The 24,441-nt window shown below is 47.0% G+C and overlaps 1 protein-coding gene and 1 long non-coding RNA gene across 4 annotated transcripts in view; one reads left to right on the forward strand and one right to left on the reverse strand.

The window, feature by feature from the left end:
* BRD4 (bromodomain containing 4) overlaps nucleotides 1-24,441 on the reverse strand; it is a 97,758-nt gene that overhangs the window by 36,438 nt on the left and 36,879 nt on the right. The gene's annotated exons all lie outside the window — the stretch shown is intronic.
* On the forward strand, nucleotides 9,416-23,278 carry LOC129137959 (uncharacterized). Its single transcript, XR_008540801.2, has 3 exons — nucleotides 9,416-9,683; nucleotides 21,290-21,477; nucleotides 21,624-23,278. It is a non-coding gene; the product is annotated as an uncharacterized LOC129137959 (long non-coding RNA).

Here is a 24,441-nt window from a genome sequence, read left to right on the forward strand (position 1 = left end):
TCCAATGTCTCCTCTCCCCAAAGACTTACCCTCCAGCAGGGAGGAGACCACAAACCAACAGAGGAGGCAGAGTGAGGTGGTGAGAGCCCACTAGGAGCCAGCAAAGGCTCTGGGAACTATGAAGGTCATGGGGAAGGATGTACAATGAAGCCACGTCTCACAAACCTGCACATCCCTTTTCCCACCTGTGAGTTTTTAGGAGATGCTGCCTGTGTGTGGAAGGGGACGATGTGCAGGCTCCCACATATGACATTTACATTAAAACTCCTTGCATTTATCACACACAAAGCATCGAGCAAAGTCAATAATTTCATTTGGTGGGCCAGGCAAGGAGAAGCAGGAAGGCTGGGGTCTGCCCACCCATGGATGGCCCACCCAGTCCACTGCCAAGTGCTCAGGGCAAAGCCACAAACTTACTAAGAATATTTTCTTGGTAACTTAAATAATGCAGGTCTGCTGAGGAAAGAATCTGCATGTTTACTGCCGATAAAAATGAATCCATACTAGACCTACCATTTTCTTTTTTTCTTTTTTTTTTTCATCTCTAGTAATAAACCTAAGAACTCAGTGGAGATATCATTCTGGGATGAACTTTTAGTCAGTTCAGAAGCAGCTTTATGCCTAGCACACACTAGGCACCCTAGCTGCCAGTGAATTACTTTGTGTAATTTATTTAAACCAGGATTACACAAACTTTTTTTGTAAATGCAGTTCTGGCAAATAATCCTATTTTAAAAGCTCCAAACGGAGAATTTGCTACATAAAGCAACTCCATGGACTAGGCTGTGGAGATAGGAGGCCAGTGAGATAGGAGAAGACACAGGGACAAATGACACAAGCCACATATCAGCTTGCTGGGAACCTTGGGTCCAGTGTACCAGTCTTGGTCCAGACACAGATAGATTACAGGACACACCAAGTGACTGGACACAAGTATTGGTAGAAGGACAGCATCACAGACAAGGAAACAAGTCAGTGGGGGTTTAAACCCCACTCACATGTGGAGTAGGCTGGAGAGGGCTTCCATGCAGCAGGACCAGCAAGTCCAAAGTGACCAATGGGGACAAGTGTGATGGGGTCAAGGGGAGGGGAGGCCTAAAGGCACTGGGGAAGCCTGGATCCCAAGATGGAGGGTACAAAGAGTGAGGCCAAGGAATGCCATTCAGTTTGGTTTCTATGATTAGATTTCTCCTAGAAAGCAGCTCCAGAAACATATAGCTGATGCTGCGCACCAAGCACACGCCAGGTGAGTGATGGCAGGCAGGGGCGGGAGCAGCCCAGCCACAAGGACACAGGCGGCCAGGGTGCAGAGCCAAGCTGTCCCAAAAGGAAGCAGACCCTATAAATTTTCCATTAAGTAATGACATTCTGGAAATCTCTAAGCAATGCCCTTGAGGCAAGATGAGGCCAAGGACTTCTAGAACTTCTGGGCTGGGCCATGCTTGTCTCTTTCCAAAAAGACTTGCAGCAAAGCCAAGGGATAAAAACTCATGTGTGCTCTAGGCCAGTGACCACTCTTCTTCACCTCACCAGGCCTAGACAGGCCCTTGAGCCGAGGAAGCTGAATTTTCCTTTTTTTTTTTTTTTTTTTTTTGGAGACAGGGTCTGTCGCCCAGGCAGTGCAGTGGTGCAATCTTGGCTCACTGCAACCTCTGCCTTCCAGGGTCAAGTGATTCTCCCACCTCAGCCTCCCCAGTAGCTAGGATTACAGGCGTGTGCCACCATGGCTGGCTAATATTTGTATTTTTAGTAGAGATGGGGTTTCACCATGTTGGCCAGGCTGGTCTCAAACTCCTGACCTCAGGTGATCCACCTGCCTCGGCCTCCCAAATTGCTGGGGTTACAGGCGTGAGCCACCATGCCCGGACAGAAGCTGAATTTTCTGTTCACAAGAGGAAAAAAACAGTTTTCTACAGAAAACCTGACTCTTGAACCTTGCCTCATTTGGTGTTTTAAGCCATTGCAAAAGCCAAAACACCCCTCCCTAGCCATCCAGCTCACAAGTGATGCACAGTAACAGTTAAATCCTCAAAAATGCTAACATTGCTTCTGGCCTCATCCCCACTTTACAGATAGGGAAACCAAGGCAGAGAGAAGTACCTGACCCAGGAGTGGAAACACCAGGTCTAAGCAGATAGAGTGGCCCAAAACCTGGCATCTGATTCCTGGGCAGTTAAGTTGGCCTTTGAATTAAGGAAGTCCTCATTAGTGAGCTGCACACACACACATCAGAAGTGTCCAACACAGATGGTCGTGACACAGTGGCCATCCTTAACACACACACACCCAGGTCCCTGAGGAAAGAAACTGCTGGAGGTTGTCTGTTCAAATGTGAAGGTATGACATGTTCGACACATAAGACAAACCTGGTAGCTACCAGTACCCCAAAGTTTCTTTAAGGAGGCTCTGAAGATAACCAATGAAAGTGACATCTGGCTGGGCACGGTGGCTCACGTCTGTAATCCCAGCACTTCGGGAGGCCGAGAAGGGTGGGTCACTTGAGGTCAGGAATTGGAGACGAGCCTGGCCAACATGATGAAACCCCATCTCTACTAAAAAGACAAAAAATTAGCCGGGCATGGTGGCCAGCTACTCGGGAGGCCGAGGCCGGAGAACTGCCTTGAACCTGGGAGGCGGAAACTGCAGTGAGCCATGATTGTGCCACTGTACTCCAGCCTGGGCAAGAAGAGTAAAACTCCATCTCAAAAAAAGAAAAAGAAAAAGAAAAAGAAAAGAAAGTGATATCCATGGCCCCACAAGGGAGATCACCATAAGATACCTGGGACTCCTGCACCCACTCTGGGCCTGTGCAGCACCTGCACCTCAAGGGACCACACTGACCTACTGCTATGCCCACAGCCTTCCCATGACTACAGGAAAGTAAGACCCTTGGGAAATTTCAAGAGCCCACTCTTACTGCAATGACAAGAAACATGAGGAAAACCAACCACTTCTAGTCTGTTATGGGGCAAGAAAGAGAGGTACAGTGAGAAGTCCTATGTGAGACCCAGATGACTTTTCTAAGGCCCAGATTTGATATGAGGTCAGCCTTCTTGGGCGAATTCTTCCCACAGCGGTTCCCCCCAACCTCACACTGCCCCAGGCCCCTAGCATCTAGGCTCTAACAACAAGTCAGCCAACCCTGTCACCTTCAGCCTTTGATCTGCTAGCCCTACTGCCAGACAGATGGATGGACGCAGACATAGGCTCGCAGACTCTCTCTCTCTCTCTCTCTCTCTGGCCCATAGCATCTGGTGCTTCCCTCATCTCCATCTACTGAGTTCCATGGTCAGCCCCCTAGGAACCTGAAGGCAGGCTCATCTTTATTTCACTTTTATCTTCCCAGCACACAGGAGGTGAACCCTTAGTGACCACATCCACATTGTCATCCTGGGGCTTCCAGCTCAATCTCAAAGCTCTGGAAAAGCAAAACAGTTCACACTCTCACATGGATAATGTGGAGACCACCAGACTCAGTCACTCGCTCAGGCAACAGGTCCTAACATGCCTTGCCCTAGGACTCAGCGGTTGACATGGCATTCTCCCGAGTGATTAGGCAATACATGGGGTGAATACCGTGGAGGAGAAGGGCAGGGCTGCTCTGGCCATGGACGGGGAGAGGGATCTGCACTGACCCGAAGGACAGGCGGCATCTCTGAAGAAGGGACAGAGAATGAGACCAGAGGCGGGGGAAGAGTGTGTGCGCTTCTGTCGTGGGGGTCAGGCAGGCAGCGGCAAGAGAAGGCATGCCTGGCATAGATAACAGGAGACAACATCTTCAAAGTTTTCTGTTGAAAAGATTAAAAACTGCTGCTCCCTCTCCATTTTCATACTGACCTGTGGCCAAAAAGCAGGAGCCACCATTCACCACGTTAAGAGTTAGCTGAAGGTCAAGGAAAAGAATTTTGCTTATTGTTTGCAATCCAAAGAAGGCTACATAATCGAACTTGATGTCCTACTTTTGTATCTACTTCCAATAGAAACCCTATATCATGTTCCCAGTGTAGAAGAAAAGGATGAAGCAAGGTTAGACAATGCTGTAGTTCCCAAACTGAGTGCCCAGGTGCCTTGGGGATGTCATGGTAAACTCAGATGGCATTGCAGGAACTATCAGCACAAGGCAATTGATCATTTCAACACCAGATTGCACTATATTCAACAGTGTCACAGCCTGCAACACTTGATCAGCAAGTTGCTGTAATAAAACAAAGATTGTCCAGGCACAGTGGCTCACGCCTGTAATCCCAGCACTTTGGGAGGCCATGGCAGGTGGATCACCTTAAGTCTGGAATTTGAGACCAGCCTGGCCAACACAGTGCAACCCTATCTCTACCAAAAAAAAAAAAAAAAAGTACCCAGGCATGGTGGTGTACACCTGTGGTCCCAGCTACTCAGGAGGCTGAGGCAGGAGAATTACTTAAACCCAGGAGGTGGAGGTTGCAGTGAGCAGAGATGGCGCCACTATACTCCAGCCTGGGCAACACAGCAAGACTCCGTCTCCAAAACAAAACAAAACAAAACAAAACAAAACGCAGGCCGGGCGCGGTGGCTCACGCCTGTAATCCCAGCACTTTGGGAGGCCGAGGCGGGCGGATCACGAGGTCAGGAGATCGAGACCATCCTGGCTAACACGGTGAAACCCCGTCTCTACTAAAAATACAAAAAATTAGCCGGGCGTGGTAGCGGGCGCCTGTAGTCCCAGCTACTCGGGAGGCTGAGGCAGGAGAATGGCGTGGACCCGGGAGGCGGAGCTTGCAGTGAGCCGAGATCGCGCCACTGCACTCCAGCCTGGGCGACAGGGCGAGACTCCGTCTCAAAAAAAACAAACAAACAAACAACAACAAAACAAAAAACAAAAAGCAAAGGTCATATAAAAATCAACATGAACACCTGTAATCCCAGCACTTTGGGAGGCCGAGGCAGGCGGATCACGAGGTCAGGAGACCGAGACCATCCTGGCTAACACAGTGAAACCCCATCTCTACTGAAAATACAAAAAATTAGCCAGGCATGGCAGCAGGCGCCTGTAGTCCCAGCTACTTGGGAGGCTGAGGCAGGAGCATGGCGTGAACCTGGGAGGTGGAGCCTGCAGTGAGCCAAGATAGCACAACTGCATTCCAGCCTGGGAGACAGAGCAAGACTCCGTCTCAAAAAAAAAAAAAATCAACATCAACAGGAGATGCAGGTAGTGACATCCAAGCTGGTTCTAGGGTTTGAGGATTTGTGCAGCATCCAACAGGCAGACACATCCTATTAGAAAGTAACTATGGGCCAGGCATGGCGGGCCACACCTGTAATCCCAGCACTCTGGGAAAACGAGGTAGGCAGATCACTTGAGGTCAGGAGTTGGAGACCAGCCTGCCAATCTGGTGAAACCCCATCTCTACTAAAAATACAGAAAAATCAGCCAGGTATGGTGGCGCATGCTTGTAATCTAGCTACTCCAGAGGCTGAGACAGGAGAATCACTTGAACCCGGGAGGTGGAGGTTGCAGTGAGCAGAGATTGTGCCACTGTACTCCAGCCTGGGCGACAAAGCAAGACTCTGCCCACCCCCCGCCAAAAAAAAAAAAAAAAAAAAGAAAGAAATAACTATGGTTATGTAAGAATAAAATATATATTCCTGTTTTTTTTTTCAGACAGCTACACAGTTGTTGAGACATTGGTACTTATTCTGCTGCTTGTGCTTAACCACCTAATAAACAATATTGTTGGCTACTTCCTTTGGCCTGAGGCATCACAGAAAAAACTGAGACGTTTAAGGATGTTGTGAACCAAGAAAATTTGGGAACTTCTGGGTTAATGAAAATAAAAATGTAAATTTTTCCTCTAAATTCATAGACCTCTGATTAAGCATGCCTGTTTTCTTTTCTTTTTTGAGACGGAGTTTTGCTCTTGTTGCCCAGGCTGGAGTGCAATAGCGTGATCTCGACTCACTGTAACCTCCGCCTCCCAGGTTCCAGCAATTCTCCGGCCTCAGCCTCCTGAGTAGCTGGTATTACAAGCATGCGCCTGCACGCCTGGCTAATTTTGTATTTTTAGTAGAGATGGGGTTTCTCCATGTTGGTCAGGCTGGTCTCAAACTCCCGACATCAGATGATCCGCCCACCTTGGCCGCCCAAAGTGCTGGGATTACAGGCGTGAGCCACCGCACCCGGCTAAGCATGCCTGTTTTCAAAGATGTTCTTTGCAATCATAATATTTAAGTGAATTTTGGGAAAATATTAGGGATAGACAGTACTTAACAGAGAACACAACTGTAATGTTTTATAACTCTGAGCAGGAAACAAACTGTTTCCTTGGACTAACTTTATTTACAATCTAGTCAATAGTTCAGACAAATTAGAAATCTAACAGAAGATACAGAAAACAAAAAATCCAAAACCAGCTCAGAAAGTTTGAACACTTTCTGCGATGATGGAGTCCCTACTTGCAAAGTGGATGGCAGCAAGCCCTCTTCACTGGTATCCTCCATCAAGTCATAGTTCTCTCCATCGCCCGTCCCAATTAGCTCCTATCCTTCAAAGGGGCTTTCAGGGTCTCCAGACAGGCTTTGTTCTGAGCCCACTCATCACAAAGCAGTCTGGCCCCAAGCAACCTGTTCCCAGACCAGGAAAGGAGATTAGAAAGCAGGATATAGATAGATACAGACATGCAGGGCAGGCTTAGTTCTGGGACTCTAAAGGCAAGCCAGAGAGGAAAAGAGAAAGACCACAAACAACTGCCCAGAATCTGCTGATTGCTGGAGATTCAGTTCCCAGTTCCGTCCATCACAAGTCACTGAGAAAACCAATGGGTTGGGACCAGCTATACTTTGTATTTGCAGTTCTACCTGAAGTCCTGGCCTCCCAGCGGACCCCTTGAAACCCAGTAATCCTGCCTTCATTCTGTCTGGTCTGTTCAGACTCACCCCTCTCCTAAAGTGATGGAGCACACAGGTAGAAAGACGCCAGGGAAGGCAGGAGCAGTCGCCAAGACGATGGCTGGTTAAACCACACTTAGCAGAGCTTTATGCAAGCCATCATCACACAGACCTGCACCAGGGCCTAGAAGACCTCCACAGGAGGTACCTGCCACTTCTTGAGCTGATGCTGTTATCGAGCACTTCATCTGTATTGGCTTAGTTATCCACACAACAACCCTAAAAAGCAGGCTGCGACTTTATCATCTTCATCATCATCCCCATGGGGACAGAGGCAGAGTGGATGGTGGCCTGGTTGGCTGGACGTCATTTGGAACAGTGTGTGCTTCAAGTCCTCTGCTCCACAGCTGTCTCCACTCACCAAGCACAGTGGCAATACCCACAAGGGGCAGAGGCCCAGTCATCCTACACGGGTCTTTGGCTTGGCCAGCAGCACCACACTTTGCTGTACCCATCAGTGGCCTGCCTTCTCTGCAGAAGCAGCTGAGTGCCATGTGGCCCATAAGCTGGGTCTTAAGTCAAGACTTCTAGCAGTAGTATTCCAAAGAATTTCATCCTCGTAAACAAATCAGAGCCAAGACCTCTCCCTGCAGCACCTGGCCATCTGCTTACAATGAGATATATCCCGTGTCATAGGTGAAATCTAAAACATACCACCGTGCTGAAGTCATGAGGTGTGGGGGCAAGGGGAAGGGACACCAAGTTGTCATTTATGCTTCCCAAGCAGAAGATGCCTGAGGGGACATGGCTTAAATTTGTTTTATTCCATACAGACTGCCAGCCAATGCCAACTGACTACAGCCCCTCATGAAATCACAAGTTCACAGTCACACATACCCTTCAGGTAGAGGAGGTCACCTCTCCACCGCTCCAAGGCTCTTGAATAAACAATTATTTTCAGGGAATGCTAGATTCTGCCCAGGGACAAAAACAAGAGGATGAGGGACCCTGACTGGTAAAAACCTGGTAATTTCTCAATACAATTCAATTTACAGCAATTTACATCTTATCTTGTCCTAGAAACATCTTTGCTGAAATGCTGATTACACAACATCAATATCAGAAGGTCTGTTCCCCTCCTAGGTGCTAGAGTGGCATCTACTTCAAATTCCTGACAGCGGCTTCTTTAATTGTGCAATCTGTGTCAGTGGGGAAGCACAAATAGGATTAATTTTCCATCTGACTGGCTCAGGCAGCTGGTGAGAACAGCGCTCGTGTCATCAGCCAGACTGCGCCGCCTGGAGCCAGGCCAGCGGCCGTGCGCCGAGGCAGCTCTTAGAGGCCTTAATCCTCCTTCACGCAGTGTGTATACACCCTGCCCCCCACCACCCCTTGGACCAGCCAAGTGGTGGGGCCCCATTACCTCTTGACTCTGCAGTACCCCAGACCCTGCAGCTTGCCTTGGATCAGACAAGCCAAAGCAGAGATATACTGGCCTTGCTGCTAGGGGAGACTGTGAGCCACACTCAAGCTCTCTGTTCCCCACTGGAGGGGACACAGGCACACAAGGATCTTGCAGTCAGGAGGCCAGGAAACTGGGCGGGACACAATCTCACCAACCAGAATTCCAGTCTCTCTGCTTTTGAAACTCATCAGCAGGCTAATTAAACTAGTAGCACTGAAAATGCTGCAGCATCTTTTCACTGCAAAAGCTGCCAGCAACTGGAGGGACAAGTGGCTCAGGTACAGTGAAAGGATCCATTGTTACATGTGGGTTACATCATGTTGCTGATGGTTAAATCTGGGCGGATGGATTCATGAATGTAAAATGTTCCTGTGAGAAGCATGTAGCAAAAACAAAACTTTGACATGGACAAGATCAAAACCGTTGGCTTGGCCAGGCATGGTGGCTTACGTCTATAATCTCAGCACTTTGGGAGGCCGAGGCGGGTGGATTGCCTGAGTTCAGGAGTTACAAGACCACCATGGGCAACACAGTGAAACCCTATCTCTACTAATATATAAAAAATTAGCCAGGCATGGCGGCGTGCACCTGTAGTCCCAGCTACTCAGGAGGCTGAGGCAGGAGAATTGCTTGAACTTGGGAGGCAGAGGTTGCAGTGAGCCGAGATTGTGCCACTGCACTCCAGCCTGGGCAACAGAGCGAGACTCTATCTCCAAAACAAACAAACAAACAAACAAACACTGTTGGGTTAAAATGTATTCCAGCAGGGGCAGGCTAGGCTAACTTTTCCTGTAAAGGGCCAGACAGCAAATATTGTCAGCTGTGCAGGACAGCCTGTTAAAATATTCCATTCTGCCATCATCATAAAATGAAAGCAGCCACAAATAATCCTGAAACAAATGAGCCTCACTGTGTGCCAAAAAAACTGACTGGCCTGCAGGCCATAGTTTGCAGCCCATTCCATAGATTTCTAGACTTTGTGAAGGTAAGAGAATGTGATGTTACATTAGAAATGCAGGATGCAAAATTACAGATGAAATTAGGTAACAATGCCAGGTGGGTGGGCACAAAGACCCACAGAATGAAGCCAGAGGTGGTGGCAGGTGTGTGGATGACAACACCTACTTACACTGAAAACCAACCAACCACTCGGCCACACATGTAAAAACTACTCAGCCTCTATGCAATCTATCCCCTTTGACAAGCCCGTACTGGCCTCTTGGTGTCTGTCCACTTCTACCTGGTAAGTTGGCCCTTCAGGAACTACACCTGGCCAAATTACAGGCTGAAAGATTATGATAGAAATGTCATTAATTCAAGCTATGCATTCCCACTGACTCAGCTGTGCCCTTCACAGGTAAGAGTGGCATTTTCTCCTTGTTGACTCCTTTAAAGCCATTTCCCCATCTCCTTTACCTGTCTTCACTTTACACCTTTTCAGCTATTCATCTTTTTCAACAGAGCTGTGGGGTATGTGGCACTGAGATTCATCCACACCATAATATGAAACACAGCTGGAAGTGCTGGCACACACAGTCCCAGCTCTTAGGAGGCTCAGGCGAGAGCATTGCTTGAGCTCAGCAAGGCTACAGCAGTTAAGCTATGATCATGTCACTGCACTCCAGCCTAGGCGACAGAGTAAGACTCTGTCTTTAAAAATAATAAATTAAATAATTAAATTATGAAACACAATGTGACATGACTGTGAATTTATGGATTAAAACCCTGCTTTGAGAGAGACTCCAAGATGGCCAGGGAGCAATGCAGATCACAAAGTAGGGGCTGGCAGTGAGCTGGGCACTTTGCTCTGCTTAAGAGGGGTGTTTCCTAGGAGGAAGGAAACACGGGGGACACACTTGGAGAATGAAAGACTACAAAGACAGCAAGAGTGGGAGAGGAAGTTCACTTCTTAGAGGGCATGAAGAATTAAAATGAGAAGAAAGTTTAAGAGTGAAAGACAGGTTTAGTTAAACTCAGCTGATAATACAGTCTTAGGCTGCCCCTGGTGTCAATCAGAAAATTTCTCCGGATGACATCACACCGGTCTTCTGAAATTTTCCCATTGCAAACAAAAGCATAAAAACTAAGCTTATAATCCTCATTTAAATTTAAAACTATAAAAATTTCCTATATACCAAACACCAGGGAAACATGTTATGCCAGCTTCTATGTGAGTGGTCAAGATCACGCCCTTTGGGAATTTGGGAAGCCAAGAGAGAGATGAGTGAAATGCAAACGACAATCTGCATGGTTCATGACCACAATGCCTGTGGCTGAAATGTTCCAAAACACACCAGCTTAACACACAGTCCTGTTATGTGTAAGTGGAAACAACACTGAACTCTTGAAACAGATCCACGAGTGGGAATGGTGACATTCCAATCAACTGCTCTAATTTCACCCACTGGGAAGCAGCCCGGGTGAGTAAGCAAGAGTGTATCACGCCTCTTAAGTTTCTTCTCAAAGCAGCAGAGCAGCAGCTGACTCAAGGTGTCCCTGGAACCTGCCCACACTCACTGGGGACACAAAAGGGAACAGGGCTGGCACAAGTGCTTTCAGAGACACCATGACCCAACACCCCCACCAGCAACATTTTAGCCATGACTAGCAAGAGCCCTTGCTGGGTGGGAAAGCCAAACTAGACCTTTGATGGGCACGAGGAGAGATGGAGCCAGGAACAGACACATGCATGAAAGGCAATAGCACACACTGACTCAGGGTCCAGAGGTATCAAAGCCTGGGTATCTCAATGAAGAGCTGACGTTAATGGGATGATCTTTTCTTCAATGATATTACCCTGGGCACTTCATTGTGATTTTAAGAGAAAGATCTGGAAAAAACGTTACACCTGTCAGTATCTAGACACGCTCAAGAAATGGCTTCAGACAAGAAGACTTTTCTTCTCATCTTGCCCTCACCACTCATTAGGTACAGAATCCAATCTATGGGGATCAGGAGGAGGAACGGCATCACTTTTCTTGAAGAAAAGGGAACGCAGAATGTGACGCTAAATTAATGTCAGAGCTTCCAGCTTCCAAAGACCCCAAGTCCCTGGCTGACAAAGCAGGAACTGAAGACTGACCCAAGACCCAAAGATGACCAGTGAGAGGTGACAGTGTCTCAAGTGCTGGATTTATATCTGATACACACCCCCAAGGGTACACAAAAGGCCATTCTTACAACTTTACAGAAGCCTTTGATGGTCAATGCCGTCCTAGGGAAACAGGCCAAGGGGTCCCCACCTTCCAGGCAACATTAACTTCACTTTCAGGCTTCTCTTCCCTCAGGTAAAAGCAAGCCACCCAGATAACCCATTCCATGCACTGCTGGGAGGCCCTCCACACACATTCAGTGTCTACTTCTGTCCAGACAATTGAACTGAATCTGCTGGAGAGGGATGCTTGGAAGTAAATGGCTGTCACCCTCTCATCTCAGTAACTTTCAGAATATAAAGGAGCAGAATAAAATGAAACCCACACCATTTCAGACGACAACAGCTAAGGAAGCAAAAAACTTGGCAGGCATAATCACTTTGTGAGAACCATGTTCTTGTTTGCCCCTAATTCCACCTAACTTCCACAAAGTAAATAACCCACAGAAGTCAAGCAGCCCAACTCTTACACTGACAGGCGAGTACATGGAGGTGCTGGAGAGAAAAGACACAGAGCATGCCTCATCTCCTCACTGTGCACACCCTTCCTCCTCTCTCCAGCCCCTGCAGGCAGCAGCCACTCACAGAGCAGCCCTGAGTGCTGTGCCACAAGGGAGCCTCGGATGCAGCCAAGTTGGCATCTTGCAGACTCAAGAGTCCATCACACAACCTAAGTTCACTCCCCTGCAGATGTGGCCAGCTTGTCCTCTGAGTCCACTGAGGAGTCACAGCCACTTAACTGGTAAGGAATTTTCAGACCAACAGAAACCAAAACCCAGGGCAGCGACTATCACACTCGTATGGAACCTGTGGCAGTCCCTAGGGAACGCCTCACCACCTTTCTACTAAAAATCTGATTAAGTTCAGGAGTTCAGGCCCAGCCTGGGCAACAAGGCAAAACCGTGTCTCTACCAAAAATACAAAAGATCAGCCAGGCTTGGTGGTGCACGCCTGTGGTCCCAGCTACTCTGCCCAGCTCCAGCTACTTGGGAGGCCAAGGAGGGAGGATCGCTTGAGCCTGGGAGACAGAGGTTGCTGTGAGCCGAAATCACACCACTGCACTCCAACTTGGGTGACAGAGTGAGACCCCATCTCAAAAAAAGAAAAAAAAATCTAAGGATGTAGAAATAAGGTGCATCACACATAAATAAAGCCTTAGACTAGGGTCTAGCATACAGAATGAAAAAATTTAAAGAAGTGCACATCCCTGAGTAGAAGAGAGATGGCAAGATAACATAAAACTTTGGCTAATTTTTATTACTACTTTTTACATTTGTTTTTCCCAACTCCCTGAAATACCATCAACATAGTTATCAATCAGGAACTAAAGGGAAAAAATACTTTAAGGAGGACTTAAATGGCCAGGGGTGGGTGGGGGCACGAAGCACAGCAGGAGAGATACCTGGCTTAGTTAGGATGGTGCCCACTCTGAGTTTAGTAACTGCTTTAGGAGGCGTGTGTGAGGAGAGCCAGAGAGCAACATGCTGGCAGCATGAGACCCACTGGCGTTCCCTAGCTCCCTAAGTCATTCCCAGGTTCTCCCAGACGCCATGCTAGGCTTGCCTCGTCCAGGGAGGGAGCCACCTCAAGGAGGTGCCCCATTACCCTCTCCTAAGTCCCAATACCCTCCCACCAATTCTTCCCACGCCTCTGTCCTATGGACCTAAGGCCAAAAGCCAGACAAAGGGGGACAAAGGTCTTTCCTCAGGCATCCAGTAACACAAATCAGTCCAGTCCCCTCCACCCCGAGCAGATGAGAAAAGGAGCATAGCCCCTCCCCTGCACCGGCCTAACATGGAGGAGCCAACACAGTGCTGCAGCAAGACCATAATCAGGCACCGTGGTACTCACAGGCTGGAGGCCTTATTAGCACAGAAGACGAGAAAGAGACTTCAGCAGCAGAGACAGGGAAGTAACAGGGACATCAGGTGGAGGGCACGGGAGAGGAAGGTGGCTGCTGCATGGAGGAAGTGAAACTCCATACTTGCACATCTGCGCATGTCCAACAGAAATACAATGTGGCTACTCATGCCATTTTAAAATTTCTAGGAGCCACATTAACAGAGAAAGCAGGTATGCTTACCCAAAATACCATTTCGACATATAAACGTGTAACATTTTTTTCCTTACTAAATCTGTGAAATCTAAGTGTGCATGCCCCACAGTCACAGCACAATTCAGGTGCTAAATTTTCACCCAAAATATGTGATCTGTATTTAGATTCCATAAAACTTGCAGCTGAAAAAGTAGATTCACATACCCGAGGTGTCCCCAACATATCTGGATGTTTTTCACTAACTAAACTGAGCATCAGCTTTGAAAATTAATTAGAATTTGATTAAAGTAAAAATTCATTTCCTCGGTAGCACTAGCCACATTTTTTGATGCTCAAGAGCCACGTGGCGTTAGTGCTGACCTCACTGTGAAAATCTAAGAGGTTTCACTGGCTAGGAGGCCAAGGGCAGGCATTTTAGGAACTCTGCTCTGGGGCCACAGGGATGGGGAATACTACACATTCAGGCTGGTTAGACCCCAGTCAGTTTCCACACCTACCACTTTTATCACCCACAGATCCACCTGTGCTTTAAATCAACCTGCTCAACTAAAATATATCTATTTAAAAGAAAACATTAACATAGCATTAGTATTAACACATCACCTGTGTGAATGGGGGAAACATATGGGAAATCTCAACACAGGATACAATCATTGTTGAGTTTCCTGTATGCAAAAAAATGTTTATGCGGTTTTAGAGGACAATGCCTGTATTCTTTTTTTTTTAAGACACAGTAAAAACTTTAATAATCTTATTTTTATTATGGTAAAATATATGTAACATAAAACTTACCACTTTAACCATTTTTTACTGTATAGTTTGGTGACATTAAGTGCATTCACGCTACTATGCAATCACTATCTAGCTCCAGAACTTTTTAATTTATGTATTTATTTTCTTTAAAGATGGGGTCTTGCTATGTTGCTCAGGCTGGTCTCAAACTCCTGGGCTCAAGCAATATTCCTGCCTCAGTCTCCCAAAGTGCTGGGACTACAGATGAGCCACCACAACTGGGCGTTTCACAACGCTTTCACCTTGTAAAACAAACTCTGTAACCCATATATCCACTAAACACTAACTCCCAATCCCTGCCTCTGGCAACCACCATTCTACTTTCTGTCTCTGTGGAAGTGACTCCTATAGGTACCCAGCGTGAGTGAAATCACAAAGTATTTGTCTTTTTGTGGTTGTCGTATTTCACTTGGCATAACGTCTTCTAGGTTCATCCACATTGTAGCACCTCTGAATTTCTTTTTTTTTTTTGAGACAGTCTCCCTTTGTCGCCCAAGCTGGAGTGCAGTGGTACGATCTAGGCTCATTGCAACCTCCGCCTCCTGGGTTCGGCGATTCTTGTGCCTCAGCCTCCCGAGTAGCTGGGACTACAGACACGTGCCACCACGTCTGGCTAATTTCTGTATTTTTAGTAGGGACTGGGTTTCACCAACTTGGTCAGGCCGATCTCAAACTCCTGACTTAGATGATCTGCCCACCTCGGCCTCCCAAAGTGCTGGGATTACAGGTGTGAGCCACCGTACCTGGCCTGAATTTCATTCCTTCTTAAGGCTGATTAATACTTCATATTTTGCCTATCTATCCATCCATCAATGGACACAGGTTGCTTCTATAATACCTTTTGGCTACTGTGTATAGGGCTGCTATGAACATGGGCATACAAATACATGTTTCAGTCCCTGCTTTCAAAGAGAATGCCCTTAAGAAATGTTTGCTGAAGTACACAGAGGTAATATCACATCTGCAACTTACTTTAAAAGGATTTATGGGTGGCTGGGAAGGATCGCTTGAAGCCAGGAGTTTCAGGCTGCAGTGAACTATGATCTGCCCTCCAGACTGGTGACAGAGCAAGACCACATCTCAAAAAATAATAAATAAAAATAAATAGAAAAAGAGGAGTGAAACACAGGATCCAGTTATAAACTTGGACAATCACCCATCAAAAATCAGCTCCTTCCCAGAAGATGTTTACAAGGCACAGGCAGAATTCATCCGGAACTACAGACATTGCCCTAAGCCCATCCACACCCTCCGCTGGCTTCTCCTGCTGGTGTGCAGAGCACAGAACAGCTTCACAGTCTTCCCTTGTTTTTACCAAAGAAGCCGAGCAGCTGGTGCTACACAGGCCGGTGCACTGCCCAGCAGACACACAGGGCCGCCGAAGGGAGGAAGTCAACGCCCGAGGGTGGCCACTAAGCCGTGGCGGGTGCCTGCCCCTGCAGATGGAGGAGGGCTGAGTTCTAAGCACACTACTCTGTGAATGGCATGAATGAGCTCTTTCACTGGCACCAGAGAGAACACGCAACAGTACCATCTGCTGAGGGGAGGGAAAGTTCAGAGGAGCAGGCACCGACTCCTCAGGCTTCCACAGCCACCAGGTCCCCACTGTGTCAAGGCGGCTGTTAATACTCAAGTCCCCTCCTCCACTCCTGAACATGGGAGCTAAACAAAGTCAGCTACAGTCTCTTGGTCCATAACAACCTCGGGAAAGCAAACTACAGAACCACGTTAGAAATGCTTCACGTCTTTTACCTCAAAATACCTTTGTTCAGTAACCCCACTCCCCGACACAGGCCCCATAGTTCTGTTTTCTGGGTTCTGACAACTAGTGCCCTAAGCCAGAGGCCAGGCCCTAAAGAGACAACCTAGGCAGGCTTGAGATGTTTCTCCCACGACCTTTCCAAATGATTCCAGCAGAAAGCCAGACTCCTTAGCTACTTAAAATCAGAAAACAGCTGGGTGCGGTGGCTCACGCCTATAATCCCAGCACTTTGGGAGGCAGAGGCGGGTGGATCACCTGAGGTCAGGAGTTCGGGACCAACCTGACCAACATGGAGAAACCCCGTCTCTACTAAAAATATAAAATTGGCCGGGCATGGTGGCACATGTCTGTAATCCCAGCTACTCGGGAGGCTGAGGCATGAGAATCACTTGAACCCTGGAGGCGGAGGTTGCGATGAGCTGAGATCGCGCCACTGCACTCCAGCCTGGGCAACAAGAGCGAAACTCCATCTTAAAATAAATAAATAAATAAAATAAAATAAAATAAATCAGAAAATAGATGGGTATTACTTCCCACTCAAACCACTCTCAAGGTAGCTAGGTTAGTGCAAAAGTAATTGCGGTTTTGATCCAAAAAAAAAAAAAAAAAAAGCCAAAACAGCAGTTACTTTTGCACCATCCTAATAGATCTGATGAAACCAGGAGAATGGAAGCTAGGAAAGATGTGGCTCACAAGCAATGGGAGAAGTGTGCTTGTAAGGACACTGGAGCCCCCCAGCCTCTGGGTTCTGCCCACGGGGCACCACCCACAGCCAGGTCCCTGCCTGCATAGACAGGAAGGAAAACGGGGCCACTTCACAGGGTGCTACAGGGCTCTCAGCAAGGGGCTCAGGTGAGGGAAGGCTTTCCAACGAAGCAGCCTGAAGGGCAAGGAGTAATTCACATTTTTGTTTTAGTTCTGGGAGAGGTTTGGTTTCAAGGCAGGATAGACACATTAAAAACCATATGACTGCCTTAGGCTTAAGGGTAGGGCAGGGGGTCACACGCTAGGCATATGAACCCCTAATGACAGGTGTGTGTACTTCTGAAACCCAGAAAATGAAATCCCTAAGGACTTCACTGAGGATCCATTGGAGATTAAAAAGAAGCTCCCATCGAGGCCTCCTCCTGCTCGAATGACATTTAACACCAAGAGTAAGCTGACTGACATGTGGATTATTAAAAGTGTATTCAAAGTCAATGTTAAAAAGTTAGTACTAGACCATTTCAATTCTCTTCAAAACGCAGCACTGACTTAGAATGGAATTTTTGATGCGCCTCCACTAATCCTGTTACGTTAGAAAACAGAAATAGAATTTGTTCCCTTGGCGTTCACTGGTTGCCATAGAAATCAAAATGCATTATACTTTCAGGTGAAGAAATGCATCACGAGTACTGAAAAAGAAAAACTCTCATCAAATCCAGTACAAACTCAAACCACCCCTTTAATAATAAATGGGTGCAAGTATACACCTAGAACACCACCCAAACAGATGTGTTCCAGCCCTGGGGAAGCAATTTCATTCATTTCAACATACAGAACACCAACCCCTAGAAAGATGCTCTAGGCAAACAGCTAATCTGGCCAGGCTGGGACTCTGCCTCAGATGGTAAAGCTCACAACATATACACCCGCTTCTCATCTAAGCCTGCAGTTTTCATGTTTCCAGTGTGTTCCATCTCATACCCATATGTACGAAAACCTAAGTGTACCCCCTCTTCCCTCATAAACACAGGCTCCCTCATGAGTTGGTTTTGCTATCTCTATGGGATGATATACAGGTTATTATAAATTTGATTTCAACCCAAGGAAACATTTGAGAGGTTTTAAAAAGCGTTCTTCATAAATAAAAAAGAAAAGAAAAAAGTCTATTGCATTAAAGACACATATGGTATTTTTTTTACTGGTCCCAGATGGAAAGAAGTGGGTATGATGGCACTTCAGACCCTGCAAAACCCCCAAGTCAATGGGTTATGGTAACTGTGACCTGATCATTGCTTATCACCCACCACCACCATCCCGATCCTCTTCCTAACATGTGTCTACTGGGCCTCCTCCTGACTTGTTATGCCCTGCTCCTGGAGTGGGCCTATAAGGAGATGGTGTTAAGGTGAAGAACAGACTGCAAATCAGCTCCTAGTTGAGGCTAGCCAAACAGCAGGTGCCTGGGGACGACTCAGTATCCCCATCATTTGAAATGTTCCTGGTTTAGGTGAAAATACTGGGAGTTCTGACTCATCCTACTACATCTCTTGGGAGACTGTGGGCTCAGGAGATTCAACACAAAGACATCTGCCCTTGTGGGTTCACAGGAACAGATAGATAATCCAGAATGAAAATAACAACTAAAATTAGGAGATGGTAAACCCTATGGAAAAAAGAAATGTAGGTGGCAAATGGGATGGCACTTTAAAAATTCCTACTCCTTATGACTTTCACAAGTGAGGCTCTGTGGTTCCTAATCTCTTCTCATTGCCTCCGTATTATGCACTGAACAGGATAACAGCCCACCCAGAGAATACACATTCTCCACTGGAACATCTCATTTAAGTGCAAATTGCTCTAAAGCTGGTTCCCCTGATATATAACTATTTTGAACACAGGGGCTTGTGGCTTACTTAAAACCACAGCTTCCATTTGGTGATAGCATCTTTATACTATCATCTTTAAAGATAATGAAAAACGACTGAATATGCCTTTGAGAATTAATGTACATATGTAAAAGAGCAGCTCATTAAGCAATCCCATACGACTTCAGTGGTTTGCATGCTGTACTACTTTGCCTAGACACTGATTTTAAGAAGCTTATGTATATCTTCCTGAGTCAAACGAAGGTTCAGTCATCCTTGACTCTACCCTTCAGGCAGGTTATGATGTCAGCAACCCTTAGGTTTACATTGTTACAGCCAAAAGGATGTAATTCCTTCCAGTATACCAGTTATTTTGCTAGGTAGTGACAAAATGATTCCCTAAATAAACTGTAAGCAGTGCTGAATGATAGCCACTCAGCTATCAAAGCCACATTTTTCATTTTACAAATATGTTCCACCTTTAATTGGGAAAGCAAGCCAAAAGGAGACCCCCTAGTTATCACAACATCCCACCATACTTAATGATCCCACCCTGGTGTTCTCTGTATCCTGGAATTCTCAGAAGTTATACAACTCTCATAGGCCAAAAACAAAAGAGCTTCATTTCACAGCCATCTGGAGGTGCCTTCATGACACTCAATTATGGCTGCAGACTCAGATGACTTATCTACACCCCAAAGGGTCTGCCTCTGCTGCTGGAAATGCTAGACCCAGAAGCCCTTGGCACTAATTTGGACCACACAATGGACTACGGGGAAAACTACCTGCCTAATAGGGCATCGTGAGCAAATGAGAAAACAACTGTAGATGTTTTGTTGAAAAGCCTGGGCCGGGCGCAGTGGCTCACGCCTGTAATCCCAGCACTTTGGGAGGCCGAGGCGGGCGGATCACGAGGTCAGGAGATCGAGACCATCTTGGCTAACATGGTGAAACCCCGTCTGTACTAAAAATACAAAAAATTAGCTGGGCGTGGTGGCGGGCACCTGTAGTCCCAGCTACTGAGGAGGCTGAGGCAGGAGAATGGTATTAACCTGGGAGGCGGAGCTTGCAGTGAGCTGAGATGGTGCCACTGCACTCCAGCCTAGGTGACAGATCAAGACTCCGTCTCAAAAAAAAAAAAAAAAAAAAAAAAAAGAAAGAAAGAAAGAAAAGAAAAGAAAAGAAAAGCCTGACACATCCCCAAACTAAAAGTCTAGTTTTAGGTCTCACAATTTCGGATGTGAAAGGATTGCAGCAACAGAAGGATGGTAACTCTGCTCACACTGCTGGTAGTTAATGTCCTACTCTCTTAACTCCTCTTGGAGTTAAGTGCCCCTGAAAGGGTGCTTCCTGCCAGACCACACCAAGTGCACACCTGCCAGACCACACCAAGTGCACACCTGGGTGTCTCCACAACACCCGACTACTGTCGATGCCAAAAGTTCAAGGAGGCCAATGGCAGCACCACTCAAAACAGTGACATCCAGGCTGAAAGAAAAAAATAAATAAATAAGCTCATCTTTAACTCAGAAAAAGATTAGCTGAACCTCAGGTGCCAATATAAAAACCGAAGCTAAAAAACAAGCCTGAAACCATACAGTTTCACTTGTTAAAGACACTAGAGTGGTTGTTTTAAGGGCTCCTGGCTACCTGAGCCCAAACCAGAAGTCCCAGGAGGGTGGCAATGGGTAGACCCAGCAGGGTGGCACCGGGTAAGGCCACTGGCAGGCTTATCTCAGTTCCCAGGACACCAGATCATAAGCAGACCATTAAAAGGAGAGTAGCAGTTAAAGGTACAAGACAGGAAGCAACAGCTGGCAACTCGATAGCAGGAAAGCAGACAGCTATGTCCTCTTGCCAAAAGAAAAATCAGCCAAAAATTTAACCGCCATGGCAGAGTGTAAGAGCTTTAGCCGACTCGTGCAGGCACCACTCGTTACAGTCTCTGGTGGATATGACTGATAGTAAGGTGTCCCCAAGCTAGCGACCCGGAAGGGGTAAAGCACACCTATATTTTAAATGTTTATTGTAAAATACACAGAACCTAAAATCCGCCATTTTAACCATTTTTAGGTGTACAATTCAGTGGCATTAAGTACATTTACACTGTTGTGCAACCATCATCATTATCCTCCTCTGGAACTTTTGCATCATTCCAAAAAGAAACTCAACCCACTAAACAGTAACTCCTTAATCCTCCTGCTCGTGGTAACCACTATTTTTTGTCTATGTATTTGACCATTTTTGGTATCTCATGTAAGTTGAATCACAATATTTGCCCTTTTGTGTCTGACTTCTTTCTCTTAGCGTAATGTCTTAAGATTCATCCAAGTTGTAGCATGTGATATTGTGAAATACATATTTGGTCTTCACTGTTTCCTGGCATACAATTCCCCGGAATCCCCCAAACACTAAGTGTCTTTTTGTAGGCTAATGAGTAGACTGAGGGCTGGGGGCTCCTGGATAGCACAATCAGGAACAATTAAGAAATGGAGCACCATGCTAGGACATACCATGAGTCTGAGTTTTCGCAAATGTAACGATTTTCTCATACTCTGAAACTAAACATTTCTGTGTTGAGCAAAACATAAACGCCAAGGCGAAATGTTCTTGTTCCCTTGCATTTCTGCAGCTGTAACTGATAAAGGTCTGGACGTGCAGTTCACAGCAGAGGAGAGAGACTGTGGCTGCTCTGGACACATCTGGACGACAGGCACCCAGCCCTCAAGATGCTGTCTGCCAGCTAGGTGGAAACACCTCATGTGAATGGGCCCATTTGCTTCCTCTCCACTCCAAAAGGGGATGAGAAGAGGAATGTTGGTAAGTGATTTTCGCAGCAAGCACTGAACTCAAGCGAAGCTTGGTTATCTTGCCACCTGGAAGGTTAGGTGTGGGAGGATGACACTAAAAGAACTGGCCCAGAAATCCAGGGCTAATTTTGTTCCCCTTTCCCACTGTTTTTGCAGAAATCTCAATATACCACAGGCAGCTAACAGCTCAGGAGAGGATCGTGCTCCAAATGTTCATCGAGCCAATTATTGGGACTTCTCTGCCAGGTTCCCAGGGAAGAATGTTGTAAATGATGGCTGGGTGCCATGGCTAATCCAAAATGAACAGAATCGCTATCTCCTCAGAGCCTGGGTCCCTAGGGCCTGACCGACATCCAAGGTGCCTGGGACACAGCCAGTGAGGGGCATCTGGAGCCCTGTGCGGTGAAGTAGCAGGCAGTCAAGGATACTGAAAGGTGTGCAGGCTGTCCCAGGCCCCACGCCCAGAAGGCCATTCAGAGACCAAAGAACATGACCAGCTCCAAAATGAAGATAAAAACTACGGTTCAGCTATGAATGTTTTCCGTCTAAACACTCAACACCATACTACTACTTTGTGCTGTTTACAATTTCCTAGCCTGCTATTAAATAAAAGGTTCCATAAAAGGGGGCAACAGCCCAGAAAACAAACCATATTGTTGAAGTTGAACCTCTGCCCATCCCAGAAAACCAGCTTGCTGGAGAAACCTGTGCCATGTCCCACTGCAGCCTGGGGGTGCCACGGTGTGTGTCTGGTGTCTATGCATACTGTATTCCTAGCACCTCAGGGCACTGGGCATCTAACAAGAGCCCAGGGACTAGAGACAGGTTCCCGCATCTCTCTCACGGATGCACTTGCTGTTGCTAGCTCATGTGGCCTCCTGACCCTCGATTTCTTCTATCAATACACTAGGCTTTCTCTGCCAGGAATACCTTGTTCTCCAAGGCACTCCATCTGGCTAAAATCTTTCCTTCAAAAGGCTTTCCGTGTGTCCTCCATTTTTGCTAATTTCAAGCCTGCCTTGGGTGGCTTTCCCAACTGTTGCTGTGGCCAGAATTTGCCTTATCACAATCACAGGGTGTCTACTTAATGCTGAGAAACTAGATGCTTTCCCCCTGCATCTGGAACAAGACAAGCATATTCTTACCACTCTTTTTCAATCATACTTCAAGTCCGAACTAATGTAATAAGACAAGAAAAGGAAATGAGAGAGGCACAGATTGGGAAGGAAGAAATAAAACTGCCTTTGTGGGGGCTGCGTGCGGTGGCTCACGCCTGTAATCGCAGCACTTTGGGAGGCCGAGGCAGGTGACCTGAGGTCAGGAGTTCAAGACCAGCCTGGCCAACATAGTGAAACTCTGTCTCTACTAAAAATACAAAAATTAGCCAGGCATAGTGGCACACGCCTGTAATCCCAGCTATTCGGAAGACTGAGGCAGGAGAATTGCTTGAACCCGGCAAGTGGAGGTTGCAGTGAGCTGAGATTGTGCCACTGCACTCCAGCCTGGGCAACAAAGGCGAAACTCAGTCTCCAAAAAAACCTGTCTTTGTTCACAGATATGATTGTTTAGGTAAAGAATTCTGGCCAGGCACATCACAAGGCCAGGAGATCAAGACCATCCTGGCCAACATGGTGATATCCCGTCTCTACTAAAAATACAAAAATTAGCTGGGGGTGGTGGCACACGCCTGTAGTCCCAGCTACTCAGGAGGCTGAGGCAGGAGAATCGCTTGAACCCGGGAGAGAGAGGTTGCAGTGAGCCAAGATCGTGCCACTGCACTCCAGCCTGGCAACAGAGCGAGACTCCATCTCAAAATAAAAAAAAAAAAAAGAATCCCGAAGACTCCTGGATAAGAAGCAAGGCTGCGGGATACACAAACATCAACTGCTTCTTTATATACCAGTAATGCACAATTACAAGCAACCACAGCATCTACCACACTGTAATGCTGTGGCCGCGTTTGTTCCCCTTCTTCCAAGTGCATATTGGCATGGACAGTATCTAGTGAGTGCTTCGCAGGTTGACAGGCCTCAATGTGTGTTTGAAGAAAGCCAGAGATTAGCCACGATGGTCAGCCACACAAAGCCCAAAGCCTGAGGCAGAGGCTAGCACATGATGTCTGCAGACCAGCCAGTGTGTCTTTAGACAGCAGTGGCGCGGAGAGTAAACTATGGCTGCTGAAGTGGACAGGGAGCCAAAAGGATCTAGGATGTGAGGCAGCATCCCAAAGTGCAGTCTCCTGACCGTCCAGCCACACCGAGATTCTGAAGCATCACTCCGTCCAGCGGCAGAGCTTTAAGTTGGAAAATCCAGGGGCATAAAGGGAGACAAATCAACTTACTCTAAATCCTCTGAAAATCCCCTTAACAAAGGAGTTGTGTTGACAGAGACTTCTCTAATCTGAAGAGCAACTGTTTCTCCCTGGTTCTCTAGGCATATAACCCTTTCTGCCCACCTCTCATGGAGAGTAGGCTCTGACGGCAGAAGCCCCCCCACCAACAGCCACCACATGAAACAAACAGATACTTCAAAGCCAGAAGACCTTTGTTCAGATCCTGCCCCTGGGCAGGCACCTCAGCCCCAGGTCCATCTTCTAGGTGGATTTCGTAACATCTACCTTGTATCTGTGAGGAGTAAACAAGATACATAAAAGCAGCCAACATAGCTTCTAACAGATAGACGTTTAAAAGTTCCTTCCCCTTTGACACACAAAGTCACAGGATGTGATACAGCAGTAGCCCTCAGTTACATTAGCCCTCAGCTACATTCTTAACAAAAGACACAACATAGCATGGCAGCCAGGCCTGGCATGGTCTCCAGTTGTGCCCTCCCGTTGACCAGGCTGCACAGACTGCAGAGCCTTCCAAGCTGCTCCTTCTGCAGTCCTAAATCTACTTGAGAGCCGTTGCTCAGAAAACATCAGATGGACTATACTGCTGCTCCCTACCTTCCTGAATAAACAACGTATACACGA

Source organism: Pan troglodytes, chromosome 20, assembly GCF_028858775.2.
Source record: "Pan troglodytes isolate AG18354 chromosome 20, NHGRI_mPanTro3-v2.0_pri, whole genome shotgun sequence".
Lineage (NCBI taxonomy): Eukaryota > Metazoa > Chordata > Mammalia > Primates > Hominidae > Pan > Pan troglodytes.